Source organism: Gorilla gorilla, chromosome 4, assembly GCF_029281585.2.
Source record: "Gorilla gorilla gorilla isolate KB3781 chromosome 4, NHGRI_mGorGor1-v2.1_pri, whole genome shotgun sequence".
NCBI lineage: Eukaryota > Metazoa > Chordata > Mammalia > Primates > Hominidae > Gorilla > Gorilla gorilla.
The window spans coordinates 125,685,007-125,697,005 of record NC_073228.2 but is presented as its reverse complement, the minus strand read 5'-3'; positions in this window follow the sequence as shown (position 1 = coordinate 125,697,005).

Genomic DNA, 11,999 nt, shown 5'->3' with positions numbered 1-11,999 from the left:
GGCAACGCTGAAAGGAAAGTTCATAGCCCTAAATGCCTACATCAAAAGACAAAGAGCACAAACTGACAATCTTAAGGTCACACCTCAAGGAACTAGAGAAACGAGAACAAACTAAACCCAAACCCAACAGAAGAAGGGAAATAACCAAGATCAGAGCAGAACTAAATGTAATTGAAACAAAAAAGTACAAAAGATAAGCAAAAAACTCATTCTTTAAAAGATAAATAAAATTGATAAACCATTAGAAATATTAACTGAGAAGAGAGAAAACCCAAATAGCTCCCATTTTGTTTCTTAATGAGGTTATTACAGCTGACACCACTGAAATACAAAAGATCATTCAAGGCTACTATGAACAGCTTTATGCACATAAACTAGAAAACCTAAAAGAGATGGATAAATTCCTGGAAAAATACAATCATCCTAGCTTAAATCAGGAAGAATTAGATACCCTGAACAGACCAATAACTAGCAGCAAGATTGAAATGGTAATTTTAAAATTACAAACAAAAAAAATCCAGGACCAGATGGATTCACAACAGAATACTACCAGACATTCAAAGAATTGGTACCAATCCTTTTGACACTATTTCACATGATAAAGAGGGGATCCTCTCTAATTCTATGAAGCCAGCATCACCCTAATATCAAAACCAGGAAAGGATATAACCAAAAAAAAAAAAAAAAACTACAGACCAATATCCCCGATGAACATAGATGCTAAAATCCTTAACAAAATACTAGCTAACCAAATCTAACAACATATCAAAAGGGTAATCCACCATGATCAAGTGGGTTTCATACCAGGAATGCAGAGATGGTTTAACATACACAAGTCAATAAATGTGATACACCACATAAACAGAATTAAAAACAAAAATCACACGATTATCTCAATAGATGCAGAAAAAGCATTCAATAAAATCCAACATCCTTTTATGATTTAAATCTCTCAGCAAAATCAGCATACAACAGACATACCTCAATGTAATAAAAGCCATCTATGACAAACCCACAGGCAACATGGGAAAAGTTGAAAGAATTTCCTCTGAGAACAGGAAAAAGACAAGGGTGCCCACTCGCACCACTCCTCTTCAACACAGTACTGGAAGCTCTAGGCAGAGCAATCAGACAAGAGGAAGAAATAAAGGGCATCCATATCGGTAAAGAAGTCAAACTGTCACTGTTTGCTGATGATATGATCATTAACCTCAAAAAACCCTATGGACTCCTCCAGAAAGCTCCTAGAACTGATAAAAGAATTCAGGAAAGTTTCTGGATACAAGATTAATGTACACAAATCAGTAGGTCTTCTATATACCAACAGTGACCAAGCGGAGAATCAAATCAAGAACTCAATCCTTTTTACAATAGCTGGGAAAAAAAAGTACTTGGGACTATACCTAAGGAGTTGAAAGACCTCTATGAGGAAAACTACAAAACAGTGCTGAAAGAAATCATAGATAACACAAACAAATGGAAACACATCCCATGCTCATGAATGGGTAGAATCAATATTGTTAAAAGAACCATACTGTCAAAAGCAATCTACAAATTCAATGCAATCCCCATCAAAATATCACCATCATTCTTCACAGAATTAGAAAAAACAATTATATCTAAAATTCATATGGAACCAACAAAGAGCCCACATAGCCAAAACAAGACTAAGCAAAAAGAAGAAATCTGGAGGCATCATATTACCTGATTTCAAACTATACTATTAAGCCATAGTCACTGAAACAGCATGGTACTGGTATAAAAATAGACACATAGACTAATGGAACAGAATAGTGAACCCCGAAATAAACCCAAATACTTACAGCCAACTGATCTTCAACAAAGCAAACAAACAACAACAACAACAAAACAGGGGAAAAGACACTGTTTTCAACAAATGGTGCTGGGATAATGGGCTAGCCACAAGTAGGAGAAAGAAAGTGGATCCTCATCTCTTGCCTTATACAAAAATCAACTCAAGATGAATTAAGGACTTAAATCTAAGACCTGAAACTATAAAATTCTAGAAGATGACACTGGAAAAACCCTTCTAGACATTGGCTTAGGAAAGGATTTCATGACCAAGAACCCCAAAGCAAATGCAATAAAAACAAAGATAAATAGCTGGGATTTAAACTAAAGAGTGTTTGCATGGCAAAAGGAACAGTCAGCAGAGTAAACAGACAACCCACAGAGTGAGAGAATATCTTCACAATCCGTGCAATCTGACAAAGGACTAATATCCAGAATCTACAACAAACTCAAATCAGCAAGAAAAAAAACAATCCCATCAAAAAGTGGGCTAAGGACATGAATAGAAAATTCTCAAAGAAGATACACAAATGGCCAACAAACATATGAAAAAATTTTCAACGTCACTAATGATCAGGGAAATGCAAGTCAAAACCACAGTGTGATACCACCTTACTCCTGTAAGAATAGCCATAATCAAAAAATCAAAAAACAGTAGATGTTGGCATGGATGCAGTAATCAGGGAACACTTTTACACTGGTGGTCAGAATGTAAACTAGTACAGCCACTTTGGAAAACAGTGTGGAGCTTCCTTAAATAACTAAAAGTAACTACCATTTGATCCAGCAATCCCACTCCTGGGTATCTACCAGAGGAAAAGAAGTCATTATACGAAAAAGATACTTGGACACACATGTTTATAGCAGCACATTTTGCGAGTGCAAAATCGTGGAACCAACCCAAATGTCCATCAATCAATGAGTGGACAAAGAAACTGTGTGTGTATATATATAATAGAATACTACTCAGCCATAAAATGGAATAAATTAACAGCATTTGCAGCCACCTGGATGAAATTGGAGACTATTATTCTAAGTGAAGTAACTCAGGAGTGGAAAACCAAACATTTTATGTTCTCACTGATATGTGGGAGCCAAGCTGCGAGCACACAGAGGTGTAAGAATGATACGATGGACTTTGGGGACTTGGGGGGAAGGGTGGGAGGGGTCGAGGGATAAAAGGCTCCAAATAGGGTGCTGTGTATACTGCTTGGGTGATGGGTGAACCAAAATCTCTCAAATCACCACTAAAGAACTTATGTAATCAAATACCACCTGTACCCCAATAACCTGTGAAAAATAAAAAAAAAAGACATTCAAGTGGCCAAGAAACATATGAAAACATGCTAAGCATCACTAATCATCAGAGAAATGCAAATCAAAACCGTGATGAGATACCATCTTGCACCAGTCAGAATGGCTATTATTAAAAAGTAAAAAACAATAACAGATGATGGAGAGGCTGTGGAGCAAAGAGAAAGTTTATACATTGTTGGTGGGAATTTAAATTAGTCCAGTCATTGTGGAAAACTTTCTAGAGATTCTGAAAGAGCTAATACAGAGCTACCATTTGACCCAGCTATCCCATTCCTAGGTATGTACCCAAAAGGAACTACATCATTCTACCAAAAAGACACATGTACTCATATGTTCATTGTTTCACTATTCACAATAGCAAAGACATGGAGTCAACCCAGGTGCCCATCAATGGTAGATTGGATTAAAAAAATGTGGTATATATGTACCGTGGCATACTACACAGTTATAAAGAAGAATAACATGTCCTTTGCAGGGATATGGTTGGAGCTGGAGGCCATACTCCTAAGCAAATTAATACAAGGACAGAGAACCAAATACCATATGTACTCACTTATAAGTGGGAGCTAATCATTGAGCACGTATGGACGTAAATATGGAAACAATATATACTGTGGACTTCCAGAGGGTGGAGGGAGGGGTGTTGGCGTAAAAAACTACCTATGAGGTACTATGTTTGCTACCAGGGTGGTTGGATCCGTATTCCAAACCTCAGCATCACACAGTACTCCTGTGTAACAAATATGCACATATACCCCCTGTATCTAAAATAAAAGTGGAAATTTAGAAAAATTTGCAAAGACTTGGCAGTTTAAATAAAGGTAATATTCAACTTCTTTAAAAGATGTTTTCAATATTAAAAGAAAAGCACACCCAAATGTTAAACTTCTATCAGGAAAATAGAGGTGTAATATAGTGTGAGAAGGTTACAGTGACATATGCATATGGCTAGCCACCCCTCCTCAATCTCCAGAAAATCTAAGTCATAGATAATAATGATAGTTGAGCTGGATCAAACAGCCACTCTACCCCTAACAGAATATTGCTATGTTTTTCCAATGGTTGCTGGTATTCTCTTGTTAGGTCTCCATTTCTAAAAGTAAAACAGATGCTCATTTTCCTTAAAATGAAGGTCAAAATAGAAATTTAGGAATTTAGCTAACATTTTTGGCTATGGAGAAAGTAGGCCATTTGTTTATTTGGAATAAAGGGTAGAGCAAATGTGCTTGGTTTTCTGGTGAAAGCCCACCCTAAATTATCATTGCACAGGTTGGTTGAGTAGCTAATATTCGAACAGCTGTCCAAAACTGGTTGTCTGAAAACTAGCTAAAAAGCTGCTGCTGTTTGGTAACTGTCGTAAAGTGATAACTACAAAGCATACATCAACAACTCCTGTTACTCCCTTTCCTTTTACGAAGTGTATTATGTGTACAGCGCAAAATTTTATACCCTTGGTCCAGTGCTATTATGAGTTTTTGTTTGCAACAAAGCACTGAAATGTCAGGCTTAATGAGAAAGGAAAGCATCGTGCAGAGTGTGAGCGCTTTCACTCCTTTGGAAAAGCATCTTCCTAACCAGGCTAATCAAGTTTTGTAGTGACACCAGAAAATGCTCCACCTGTTATACTGTAGGATAATGGAAGAATCTGAAATGCATTCTTATCTTCCTCTCTCCTAGGGCACTGAATGAGCTGTAAAAGGTCAGAAGAAGCCATCCTGAAGAAACAGCTAAATAAGTCATTAAATTTCTTTATATATCATGAAATTAAACACAATAGTCACAATACACTGTGTTTAATCATTCCTTTCTTTCAGAGCTATTAGCTGCTTTCTCCTCCATCAGCTCTCTGAATGATGTGCATTTTTATGGAGACAGAACAGTGTGGTGCTTGAAGCCATGGTTACGAGAGAAGTAATAAGACAGAACTTTGGCATTTGTTGCTTCAACAGTGTTTTCTAAATCATAGTTTGTTATTTCACCAAGTCACAAATTTGAATTGTATTCAGAGGGTGTTAGATATGGGAAAAGAGTCACCTTGTTTTTGAGTAAGCTTTGACTACTTTTAATGTTTGCAATTCAAGCAAATTTCATGGTCCCTTACTCAAATTTAGTAATACTTTTGAAGTGTTACCGTATTATTTGATATTTTGGGGAAGGATAAAGTTTTTCAAATTAATTTCTTAAGAATATCAAAGGCAACTGGTAAGAGTCCAGTTTGCCTGAGGTTTCCCGAGACCAGTAGAACCTTCCAGTTTGGGCATCTGATACCTTAATACTCTGGGGAGAAAGGAGTTCATGATTTGCTGAGAACAGTTTCTCCAATTAGAGAACTACACATAAGCTTACCAAGGACAAGGCCATTTTCTTGATTGAAGATCTGTAAAGAGTAAGCTTTCATAACTCTCTGGATACCCTATTATTAAGTGTTGTTAACCAGAGAGAAGAAAGTAGCCAGAGAGTTGTTGATGGTTACAGCTTTAAGTTTATAGATAATGTAAAATTTCTTGTACCTCAAGGTCTGCTTAGACAAACACATTTTCTGGCAGCAATACAGCCCTCAAAAATCATGGTATATTGCTTTCTACAGATATTCAAAGGAAATAATTTTCCTCTTAAACATTTCAAAACATATTTTTCCAGCTAATTTTTGGTGGTTTCCTAGGAGGTATCAACAAGTGGCAATTGGCAGAAATTACACTGTAGTTGTTAAAGAAGTAATGTTTTCAGCAGATCTTTGAAAAGCAATGTTAAGCAGCAGACCAGTTTGGGAATCCTGTCATTGCACTGTTTGGTGATGATCCAAGAAAATACTGACATCCTAGATAGATACCTACAGTCTGTTCTATACTTTATTTTTCATTTTAGATTTGTGGAAGCTAAATATAGAAATGAACGACAACAGAAAGAGAAAAAAGTTAAAATGATGCTTAGCAATGGCAACAAGATTTTGAATATATTTGATAATGACAGATCACAAGTGAAGAAAATAGGTCTCTCTATCTTGGCCAACAGTTGTTAATGGTAAAATCACAATATTGTTCCTAAAAGGACAGACTGCTAAAAAATAAGCTTAGAAATTTAATATCAAGTCTTCCAGTTCATTGGCTAAGAACTTAATTATATGAGACTATTGATATTGCAATACTTGTCTCATATATTTTTTTCTCCGCCAAACCTTGATAATGGTGTCTCCCTGGGACGAGAAAAATGTCTGTATTTAAATCAGAAAATTTAAGACAACCACAAGGGCTCTGTGTAGCAATGCAAGCTAATCAGAATTGTGAATATCACTTAATGGTAACAGGTGATGAGTCTTAAATGGTTTCCCAACTCAGCCATTATTTAAAAATAGTTTCAAAGGAACATGATGAGTGATGTTACCTTTCCAGAAAGCACATGATATATTTGTTTGCTTATCTCAGGGGATTCCGTGCTCCTAATCTGTGCCTGGCACTGCAAGATGCATACTTTTTGGAGCTCACGGGACACAGAGAGCAAAGGACAAGGTTTGTACTGTTATTTCCCTTTAACGGCCCTTTGGGAGGTATATTATCCCTGTCCTTGTGGATTGTCTTTCCTCAGTGACAAGTCGGTTATGGTCAGTACACACAGCATAGGCCAAGAGCAGACACATAAATCAAATTGACATAAGTCTAATTCAAATCATAAATCATTTTGATAAAAGCTGAATTTAAAATGTGTGAGCAGGCCAAGTTTTACTGGGATCCTTTGAAGCTGCTTAAATAGAAAGGTTTGAAATGGTGCATCATTTTGGGAAGATTTTTAGGAAAGGTTGAGAGGTATGCCACAACCTCACATAGGTCTCTGGAAAACTTAATCTTGATTAAAATAACTCCTTTATAGTTTTTTTCTTTTTAAAATTGCTTATGGCAGCACTTACGATGACTTTTTTTTACATTGCCCTCAGGTGTGTACTCAGTATATTAGATATCATTAATAAATTCTCTTGTTCGCATTATTTAAACAATTTTTATTGCTCTTATACTGCATTCTTATTTCATAGTTGTACTCTTATTTTTTCATGTCATATTTTTACCCTTATATATAATTTTGTCCAGGCAGAGGATATAATCTTTCAAATATAAGACTTTACTTTCTCAAATCTTCTTGTACTCCCTAATAAATCACTTGGTGCCACCAGAATCTCTCCAATGACTAAAGGCATGTTCTTCTACTACGGGATATAATTTCAGACTGTTACTAAAAGATACCCCTGAGAATGGTGTCCTCCTATAAACGATTAAATGCTGTGTTAACATTGATTTCTTTTTTTAAAGCTTTTCAGGTTGTTTCTTAGAAGCCCGTGATGTATCTGGCTTAGTAAAATTTTGTTCCTGTGGTATATGCTAACTTTTTATTTTGAGGATTACTAACACATGACTGAATTCGATAATCCAGCTTCACTCTTTAATACGCAAATGGAGAAATTCAGTTTCTCTCACTTATATATCTTAATGTGCATATAAAGCACAGAAGCAACAATGTGTGGAAAATATTGTCATCTTTTTCAAAATCAGCAGAATATATGAGGATAGAGAAAAAGTGAGTTCTTCAAAGAAAAGTATTTATATACATTTCAAGAAACAGAGGTGTTCACATCCTGGGTGCTGTGTGTTGACTTCACTGATAAACAGACCTCTTTCCAGGGGCTGCCAATGCCCTATCTGGATGCAGGTGGTCATGCCAATCCCTATTTGTCCTTTCTTCTTTCTTTTTAAGGTAAAGATATATTAGTGAGGAAGTATGTAATAACACAGAATTGGAGTAAATGTTAGGAGACACAGAACCATGGTGGTTGTGAAAATTTGGATGAACAAGTTATCTCCTCTTAGGTCCAGGTTTCTCACATAAGATGGCAGTTGAAACACTGAGTGCTGAAATGTGAATCTATGAATTAAGTGCTAGAACTATAAAACACTAGCTATCACTGCATCTCTTTCCTTGTTCCACGGTCAATCTTCACCAGAATGATATTTTTACCACCATCTCTATTTCTTTACCTCACTCACAGCTCAATGACACATTCGGTCAGACACTACAGCAGACAGTGTCACACCCACATCCCCTCAGCCCACCTGAAGTTCACCTGCAGGAAGAATGCCAGTGGCTACCTGTGTCTCTGCTTGAAACATTATCTGCTTGTAGGATTATGCTCTACCCACAAATGGGCCAGACCAGCAGTACTGAAGAGTTAACTCTGGGGCAATCTCTTAACTAATGAAGAATGGGAGTTGGTGGAAATACCCCAGTTTCTTTATCCCATGCAAGATGACTCCAAGGGAGTATTCAATGCTATTTCTACTTACTCCAGTAGGAATAAGTTCTACTTGCCCACAGGGCAACAGAACATTTATTAGCTGTTTTCCTTTCCCTCCCTTACATCCCTATTAGCCTCATTGCACTTCCTACAATCATTTCCAAAATGAACCTCTTGCACCCAAATCCTTGTATCAGGCTCTATGTTTGAAGAAAATGTTTGTTTTGCATGTTGTGTGTTCCTCTCTGCTTCTGGGACAGCACCACTGATTTGTATTTTTAAGCCATCACAGTCTCTCGTCTCGATCAGCACCCACTTTCTTTTCCCCTCAGTTTGTTTTGGGTATGTGTTACTTTTGCAGGCAGTGACTGTTCAAGAGAAAATACTATGATCCATGCTCCTCCTTTTGTTTGGGAGTGAGAGAGAGAGAGAGAGAGAGAGAGACAGACAGACAGACACAGACAGACAGAAATACTATGGTTACCTGATCTCTGAACCAGCGTTGGAGGTCACATAGCATCACTTCCTTCTCATTCTAATTGCTAGAAGTTTTCCTTAAAAGTGATTTGTTAAAATCAATTCTTATTCAAGAAGAAGAGAATTAGACTCTGTCTTTTGATGGGAGGACTATCAAAAAATTGGGAGACATTTTAAAACAACTGTACTTGGCATTCTGATTAAATGTGTGGAAAGAGTGAGGCAGCTAGCTTTTCTACTGCCTTTTGGATATCTTTTTTTACTATCTTTTAGAAAACTTGTCAAAAAAAGATCTGTGCCTTTGAATATATTCTTCTTCCTTATTATTTCCTTGTCAAAGGTATGACCCTACAGGGTGTCTTTTTCCTCACCAAGTGCCCCATTCTGCACATAGTTGCTGCTCTTTGTGACTAGTCCTCATCCTACTTCTCACATATAGCAGCATATAGTAGGGTGTCTTCCTCCACCTCAGTCTTCTTTTTTTTTATTGTTGCCTCTGCATAATGTTCTTATTGTGATTATTCCTTGCTCATGTTTTGCTGTTGACCTGAAGTATCTTCATCATTTCTGTCTGTCCAGATTACATCCAGAATTCAAGTTTGGCCCACAATTTTGGATTCTCTGAGAAGAGGGAGTTTATATCCATCTTTGTATGACAATGTCTAGCAAACTGGGCCCCAAAAGATATATGTATACTGAATTGATAAAGTCCAGCTCACAAGGAAGCTTGGCTTTTAAATCTCTTAATTCCTGCAACATATGCCCCATATTCTTCATTGTTCCATCCATACTTATGGTTGTTTGAACCATAAGTAACAACATATTGTCATATGGAGAGGAGTCTTAGAGCTCAGATGAACCTGAATTTGATGTTCTGAAGTATCATTTCTAGATGTGTGATCTTGGGAAAGTCATTAAATATCTTGGACTTTGTCATTTACGCATAACAGTATCTACCATGGAGTGTGATTGAGAAGGTTTAAGATATGATATATGTGTTACCTGGTATTTTGTTGGGTAGAATTAGAGACTTAATATTCAACCATGTTGAGTTAGGCATTTTTCATTCTGCCTGCTAGAAAAAGCTCTTAAAACTGCGGGAATGATCTACTAGTGATGCATCAGATCATTTTAGTGGTTTTGACTCCCATTTAAACATAAAAAATATTGAGTAGAATAAAAAATTACCAAATTTCATTGGACATAGATAAGGCTCATCAATGTTTATTTTAGATGCATGTAATCTGAGGTTACATGTATTGTTTCGTGTTTGAAACAATAATGTGGTTTGCACAATACTGTGGTAGTAGAAGTTCTCTGTTTTGCAAAGACAAAACCTCATTAATGGCCATAGAACCTTGACAGATAGAGGTAGTAGCCACATTCCTTGGTTTGCTTTTGCCTGAGGCTCAGAAGCCCAAAAAAAGAGCTTGAAATCTGTCTGACTTTGGTTTTCTGATGAATACAGTTATGTATGTTGAACTGGAGCAATAGAAATGAAAAACTAGATTTTAGGGATTGAGCTATTGTCAACCAGGCTCCTGAGAGAAATGAAAAATCTGACTTGAGTGAATAAAATTCAGTACTAGTTTTGCCTGTCAAGAGAGGTGGCAATACATCCAATATATAGTATAAACTGCTGAGGCTGAACATTTCCTGATATGTTCTCTAGTGTCACCTCTATACTGTGTGCGTGCGTGTGTGTGTGTGTGTGTTTGCATGTGTGTACCTGTATGTGTAAGGGATTGGGGTAGGGATGAAAGACTGTTATTAGTCTCCAAGTCACTCTTTTGAGGACTTCTTTCACCTTACTCTAGTGGAACTGTAAAAATAATAGGCAAGGCACCAAGCAAATAAACTGTGGGGACCTTCTTAAGAAAACTGTTTACTAGGTGAGGAAAATGTTCATTTATTGGCCAGAGAATGAGTGAGTAACATCTAGAGGTAGGTAGAGAGAGCTCTGTGGGAGGTAGCAGAGTACTGGAGGAGCATTGGAGGTTGGTAATATGACATAGGCACTGCCTGTGGGCAGAGTAGAGGTCAGTGATCTGAAGATAATTGATAGGTACGTGGCCAGCGCCTGGGTGGTGCATCAGCAATATGGTGGACATAACGAATTAATGAGGGAGAACAGAACCCCAGCAGACAGTAGGGCAGAGGGTCTGCAAAGATTATGGGAGCAGTTTGGTAGCTATTCTCCTTTGTCTTTACTACTCTCAAAGAGACCCACATGTGTGCATATCTGAGGTTCATGTACTAACAGGTGAAAACTATTGACTATAAGGGCAGAAACCCATATGATAATATATGGGTCCTAGGAGCCACCAGCTGGGCCAGGGAGACACTCCCACTTGGAGAGGTAAAACATTTGTCACATGTTTGCTTAACAAATGATAGTTACTTTTATCAGGAGAAATTTTAATATTAAATATATATAGACCACGAAGCTTCCTCACTTCTAGTTTTTCAAAGAAACCTGTTTTTAGTATTTGAGTTCCTGACTTCATCCAACTTCTGTTAGCCTTTACTTATTTAAACTTTCTGAGCAGCTGTTTTCTACCCATTTATTGTGCAAATTAATCATAAAATATGTACAAATCACTTCATAAATTGTTTAGGATGTGTGAACATGAGTCAGGAAAAAATTATTTTCACTGGCAAACTTGGTGGCAATTATAATTAGTTCCATAGATCTGATTTTTGTTTTTATGATACACCATTGATATCTTATATAGATTAACTACCTCCCCCTTGACCCTGTGAACTTATTTGATTGAATGTTTCTTTGAACAAACTACAGACAAAATCTTCTTTTCTTTTTCTTTACTATCTTTATAAATTTTCCTCATCATATATCCTCCATCTCACCATCATAAGCTCTTTGATATTCTTGCTTTGGGCAGAGTGAGAAGAGAAGGTAAAGGGGAAAAATAAAGGCGATAATAATTTTATCCTTAAAATACAAAAAAAACAAGAAATTTGAAGCAAATGTAAACAACTGCAACACTATCTGCTGATGTAAATCTTTTAAGTTTGATCGATATTGACCGTATAGCCTTTATTGTCTATCATAAAAGTGGGACTTATTACTTATCATCCTTCTACTGGGTTTTCT